General features: G+C 41.6%; 1 pseudogene; it reads left to right on the top strand.

Moving 5' to 3' along the window:
- Positions 1–1,572: 1,572 nt before the first annotated feature.
- LOC134370886 (heterogeneous nuclear ribonucleoprotein D-like) lies at positions 1,573–2,481 on the top strand (annotated as a pseudogene).
- The last annotated feature ends 4,582 nt before the right edge of the window (positions 2,482–7,063 follow it).

Here is a 7,063-nt window from a genome sequence, read left to right as displayed (position 1 = left end):
AGGACACAAGAAGATGGAAAGATACCCCATGCTCTTGGATCAGAATAATTAACATTGTGAAAATGTCCACATTACCCAAAGGGATCTACAGATTCAATGCAATCCCCATCAAAATTCCAATGACGTTTTTCTCTGAAATGAAAAAAGCTATCCAGACATTTGTATGGAATAACAAAAGACCACACATAGCCAAAGCAACCTTGAGCAAAAAAAAATAAAGCTGGAGGCATAACACTATCTGACTTTAAACTACACTACAAAGCTATAGTAACCAAAACAGCATGGGACTGGCATATAAACAGACACACAGATCAATGGAATAAAATAGAGAACCCAGAAATCAACCCATACACCTACAGTCATCTGATCTTTGACAAAGGCAGCAAGTCTACACACTGGGGAAGAGACAGCCTCTTCAGCAAATGGTGCTGTGAAAACTGGATATTCACATGTAGGAGAATGAAACTAGACCCGTACATCTCACCATATACCAAAATCAACTCAACCTGGATTAAAAAATTAAACATACATCCTGAAACAATCAAACTCCTTAAAGAAAACATAGGGGAAACACTCCAGGAAGTAGCAGTGGGTACAGACATCATGAACATGACCCCAAAAGCACAGGCAACCAAAGGAAAAATAAACAAATGGGATTATATCAAACTAAAAAGGTTCTTCACAGCAAAAGAAGCAATCAACAGAGTGAAAAGACAATGAACAGAGTGGGAGAAAATATTTGCAAAATGTACATCTGACAAAGGATTAATATCCAGGATATACAAGGAACTCAAACAACTTTACAGCAAAAAAACAAATAACCCAATTAAAAAATGGGCAAAGGAGCTGAATAGGCATTTCTGAAAGGAAGATATATGAATAGCCAGACACACGAGAAAATGCTCAACATCACTCAGCATTCGGGAAATGCAAATCAAAACCACTTTGAGATATCATCTCACTCCAGTTAGTATGGCTAATATCCAAAAGACTGAGAATGGTAAATGCTAGCAATATTACAGAGAAAAAGGAACTCTCATACACTGTTGATGGGACTGCAAAATGGTGCAGCCTCTATGGAAAATGGTATGGAGTTTCCTCAAACAATTACAGGTAGATCTACCATATGACCCAGCTATTACACTGTTGGGAATATACCCAGAGGAATGGAAATCATCATGTCAAAGAGATAACGTGTACTCCCATGTTTATTGCAGCACTATTTACAATAGCCAAGAGTTGGAACCAGCTCAAGTGTCCATCATCAGATGAGTGGATATGGAAAATGTGGTACATCTACACAATGGAATACTACTCTGCTATAAAAAAGAATGAAATACTGCCATTTGCAGCAACATGGATGGACTTAGAGAAAATTATATTAAGTGAAACAAGTCAGGTACAGAAAGAGAAATACCACTTGTTCTCACTTATTTGTGGGAGCTAAAAATAAATAAATAAATATACACACAAAGGGTGTAGGGGGAAGAAGACACAACAATCACAACAGATACAATGCTCCACCACTGCTACTGCCATGACCCAGACACCATGCCAACACCCCCGCACCCCCCTGCTGACAACTCCACCACCATGGACTACATAAATGAGTACAGCAACATAGAGGAATTCACTGAGGGATCCAAGATCAACGTGAGCAAGAATCAGCAGGATGACGGTAAAATGTTATTGGAGGCTTGACGTGGGATACAAGCAAGAACAATCTGACTGAATATTTGTCTCCATTTGGGGAAGTTGTAGACCACACAATTAAAAATAGATCCAGTCACTGGAAGATCAAGAGGATTTGGATTTGTGCTTTTCAAAGATACTGCTAGTGCTGATAAGGTTTCGGAAGTGAAAGAACACAAACTGGATGGCAAATTAATAGACTCCAAAAGGGCCAAAACTTTAAAAGATAAAGAACCTCCAAAAAGGTTTTTGTGGGTGAATTGAGCCCAGATACTTCTGAAGAACAAATTAAAGAATATTTTGGAGCCTTTGGAGAGATTGAAAATATTGAACTTCCTATGGATACAAAAACAAATGAAAGAAGAGGGTTTTGTTTTATCACATATACAGATGAAGGGCCAGTAGGGAAATTGTTAGAAAGCAGATATCATCAAATTGGTTCCGGGAAGTGTGAAATCAAAGTTGCCCAACACAAAGAGGCATATAGGCAGCAACAGCAACAACAAAAAGGAGGAAGAAGTGCTGCAGCGGTGGATGAGATGGTTCTAGTGGTCGTGACTGAGGTCAGGGCCAAAACTAGAACCAAGGATTTAATAACTATTACGATCAATGATATGGAAATTACAATAGGGCCTATGGTGGTGCTCAAAACTATAGTGGCTATGGTGGGTATGATTATACTGAGTATAACTATGGGAACTATGGATATGGACAGGGATATGCAGACTACAGTGGGGGAAGGCATCTCGAGGGGGTGGCAATCACCAAAACAATTACCAGACATACTAAAGGAGGACTTTGGAGAAAGCAGGAGGTGATGCTAAAGTAACTCATCTTGCAGGACGACATTGAAGATTAGTCTTCTGTTGATTTAAGATGATTATTTTGTAAAAGAGTTTCCTAGTGTAAAAAGCACAACTGTGTCCAACCGTATATAGCTGCCCATTAGTTTTTCTTGTTTTTACTTTGTCCCTTGCTATCTGTATTATGAATTGATGTCGATTTGTGTTATACAAATTTTGTTTGCATGATTTCATGTTAAACCTCAAATAAATGCTTCCCTATGTGAAAGCAACAACAACAAAAAAATCACAACAATTCCTTGAACTTGTTAAGACAAGGGAACAGATATGCTGTAGTGGGGGAGGGGAGAGAGGGAGGTGGAAAGAGGAACAGATAAAGGGACACGAAAATCAACTACAATGAATATTGAGAAGTTAAAATTTAAAAAATTAAAAATAAGTAAATAAATATACTGTAGGAACTGATCTTATCTTCATGCTATTAGTTTAAGTATCATTCTTATTCCAATTAGTATCAATTCATTTATATTCACTTTGTTTTCAATAAGAAATATGGGAAAATCAGGGAATAAATTCACTTATCCTTGATGTTTTTTCTCTTTTCTTACGCTCTTCCCATTTCTTGATTTTCTCCAAATCTTAGTCCATAGTCAGTCCTATTTTATAATCATGTGATTAAGTTTATTTTACCTTAAAAACTCAGATTTGTCTCTGTCCGTGGTGCTTTAATCCCCAGACCTACGGTGGTTGTGATGGAATCTTAACTGACGCATGGGCTGTCACCGAGAAATCTCCACGGGCTGCCACCCAGTGCAGCGCTCTGACCCTTCTACCTGGAAGGAGTCTGTGCTCCCTGCATCTGATTTCCTTTCGAGATCTTTGGTGGCCACCTAGGCAAACCCTAGGGCCTTGGGCTCCCTCAACTTCCACACACCCAACTGGACTTTCCTCTGTCACCCACACAGCTACTGTGTTAAAGTGTTTGTGGCTCCCTGTTTCATATCTACACGTATGGTCCTCACCATTCGCCCGACCTGATAGAGAGTTGTCCAAATGAGTAAAAGAACATGAATCGGTTCTTTCTCTAAAATGACACTGAAAACTCCCTCACACGTTATAACTGGTCAGAGAACGTGCGTTAAGTCTGGGGCAGTGGCTCTCTCTGGGCCTGGATTCACAAATCCTCCACCAGGCACTGACTCTTGATTCTAAATGGCATTGGCTGCATCTGATAGGGGAAAACCCAACTTTCTTCGCTTCTTATGCATCTGGGATAAATTCTCTCTAAATTCCCAGTACTTTTCTCTTGTTGCTCTCGTTGATCTATTTTTTTATTTTTTAAACTAAGGCCCTCGTGGTTTTGCTTCATTTCTGAATCCTTTATCATTTATTCTGCCTGTAGACAAAGAAAGGGGATCCAAGCTTCAGACAGGCGGCCCTGGCCAGGGTGTGAGGTCATTTCCCACTACTGGAGTCCAGAAACCTCAGGTGTGTTTGGTGTCTGGGGCAGGCAGACCAACGGTCCCCTGAAGAGGTCCACGTCCTCATCCCTGGAACTGGCGAATATGTCTTTGCAAATGTGATGACATTAAGTATCACGAGATGGGGAGATGGTTCCGGGTTCTCTGGGCAACCCCAACGTAGTCACAAGCGCCCTTGTAAGGCGGCGAAAGGCGGGCGTCGGAGGAGGGTGAAGGCGCCCGCGCAGGGTGCAGGGACGCGGGCCCGGTCACGGCGCGCGGCGGCGCCACACGCTGGAGGACGCGAGGATCGGCTTCTCCCCGGGCCTGCGGGAGGGACGCAGCCCTGTCCTCCAGACTGCAGGACAGTACGTGCGTGTCGTTCTAAGCCTCCGGGTTTGCGGAATTTGTCGCTGCAGCCACAGGAAACCGACGCAGGTAGCTCTGCACGTCTTCACGCGCGCCTCGGTCCTGCCCGTGCCCACCACCTCCGCTTGCTCCTCGGCGTCTGCTGCTCCTCACTGTCCTCTCTCCCGTTTTCCTGCCCGCGCTTCACCGAGCCCTCTAGGTTGTGAGCGCCCACGCCTCCCTCCCGGCCCCTCCCGCCCCTCCCCTTCCCGGGAGGGGGAGCAGCGCCGCGCAGACCCCACCCCGGCACCCCGCCTCCTGTCCATCACCGGTCGGTCCTCTCTCTTCGTGACCCCTGAGAAGAGCGCACCCCCTCACTCTGTGCCTCGCTGGATTTGCCTGCTTGGTTTTAGAGTGTGTGCGTATGTGAAAGTTAGTCGTTAGCTGATTAACTTCGAGTAAGAGATTCCCTGTCTTCAAGTGTAAACACCTTCCCTGCTACGCAGATCTCTTCCTCCTAGAGGATGTGTGCTTCAGCCAAGGCGCTTTTTACACTCTCAGGGTCAGTAACCGACCCCGCCTTTTCTGATCTTTCACTTAAAATGTTAAGGCATTGATGGATCATATGGTAGCTCTACCTGTAGTTGTTTGAGGAACCTCCATACTGTTTTCCATAATGGCTGTGCTAGTTTACGGTCCCACCAACAGTGTGGAGAGTTCCCCTTTCTCCACATCCTCTCCAGTATGTGTTGTTCTTGGTCTTTTTAATAGTGGCCAGTCTAACTGGGGTGAGATGGTATCTCAATGTGGTTTTGATTTGCATTTCCCTGGTGATTAGTGATGCTGAGCAGCTTTTCATATACCAGTAGGCCATTTGTATGCCTTCCTTTGAAAAATGTTTATTCATATCCTTTGCCCATTTTTTAATTGGATAATTTGGGGTTTTTTACTGTATAGTTGTCTGAGTTTTTTATATATTCTAGATATCAATCCCTTGTTGGATGTATAGTTTGCAAACATTTTCTTCCATTCCCTAGGTTGTCTTTCTGCTCTGTTGATTGTTTCCTTTGCTGCACAGAAGCTTTTTAATTTGATACAGTCCCATTTGCTTATTTTTACTTTTTTTATTTGTGCTTTTGGGGTCTAATTCATAAAGTCTTTGCCCAGCCCTACTTCCTGGAGTGTTTCCCCACTACTGGGCATATATCCAAAGGAATGGAAATCATCATGTTGAAGGGATACCTGCACTCCCGTGTTCATGGCAGTTCTATTTACAATAGCCAAGACATGGAACCAACCTAAGCATCCGTTGATAGAGGACTGGATAAGGAAAGTGTGGCATATATACACAATGGAATACTACTCAGTCATAAAAAAGGATGAAATTCTGCCATTTGCATAAAAATAGATGAGTCTGGAGAAAATTATGTTTAGTGAAATAAGCCAAACAAGGAAAGAAAAATACCACATGTTGTCACTCATAACTAGGTGATAGGAAAGAAGCAAGGAAAGAGGGAAGGAAGGAAGGGGAAAAAAAGAACACAACAATATGCTGAACTTTCAGAAGGGGAGAACAAATCTAAGGATACTAGAGATGGGGTGGAGGTGGGGGGGGGACTGGGGAGGGATAGGCTGGGTAAAGGGCATAAAGAAGAATCACAATTTGTAATAATAATAATATGCTTATTTTAAGAAAACTTTTTTTAAAAGCCACAAATGAAAAACAAAAATTAAGGCATACACATATTCTCAGGCCATACTTTGAAAAACTCATCTTTCTCTAAGATTTAAGGTCTTCTGAGACTGAATATCTCTCCTCTGTTTATAAAGGTTGACTTCTCACAAGAGAAGCAGTCTGTGTACAATGGGTGTATAAACAGGAAAAGCAGGAAAGCAGTTGGACTGCAGATTTCAAGGCATTTAAAATCTCAGAGCCCTGTCACAGAATTTCAAGAAATAAATTCAATAAAGTTAAAATTTCATGGGAATTTATGACATAAATTTGTTTATTTATGAAATAAATTTATGAAATAATTGGAGATAAATGCAAATATTTGTATAAACATGCTTATGATGGAGTCATTTATAGAAAAATGCAGTAAACAAAATAACTATCCAATAATAAATATGTAACCCTATAAAAAACACTGTGCAGCAAGTTTTGAAAAATCAGATTCCCAAAGAATCAGATTTCTGCAAATTATTTAATCACATGGGGAACTGCTCATAATACAAATCTTAAAAATGAAAAGATAAACAAACCTCAAGTTACAAGGTGAATCTATCACATGACCTCAACTGGGAAAACACACACACACACACACACACACACACACACACACACAGCCATATTAACACACAAAATATGTTAATGGTATTTATCTCTGCATGGAGATATTAAGGATGACTTATTTTATTCTTAATATTTTCTGTATTTTCCAGTTTCTCCACAATAAACATCTATAACTTTATAGTCAGGAAAAAAAAACAAAAGTGTTCTTTAAATGATGGGCAGTATAGCTAGTGGTTAAGAGCGCAAACTGGAGCCACTCTGCTTCTGATTGTAATCTTGCTCCAAATGACATATCTATGTCAAGTGCTTAGACAGTCCTGACCATAGGCCGTAGTGGACACTGTTAGATTATCAGGCCAGTACCTCCACCTGCACAGGTGGGTAAGGATTGTAGGAGCTGCAGTGACCTCCTGGCCACAGCTGATCAGCCCAGGCAGCAGTAAATATCTGGTTAGGCTGGCCAATTG

This window comes from Cynocephalus volans, chromosome 2, assembly GCF_027409185.1.
Source record: "Cynocephalus volans isolate mCynVol1 chromosome 2, mCynVol1.pri, whole genome shotgun sequence".
Taxonomy (NCBI): Eukaryota; Metazoa; Chordata; class Mammalia; order Dermoptera; family Cynocephalidae; genus Cynocephalus; species Cynocephalus volans.
This window is presented reverse-complemented; position numbering and strand designations above follow the sequence as displayed.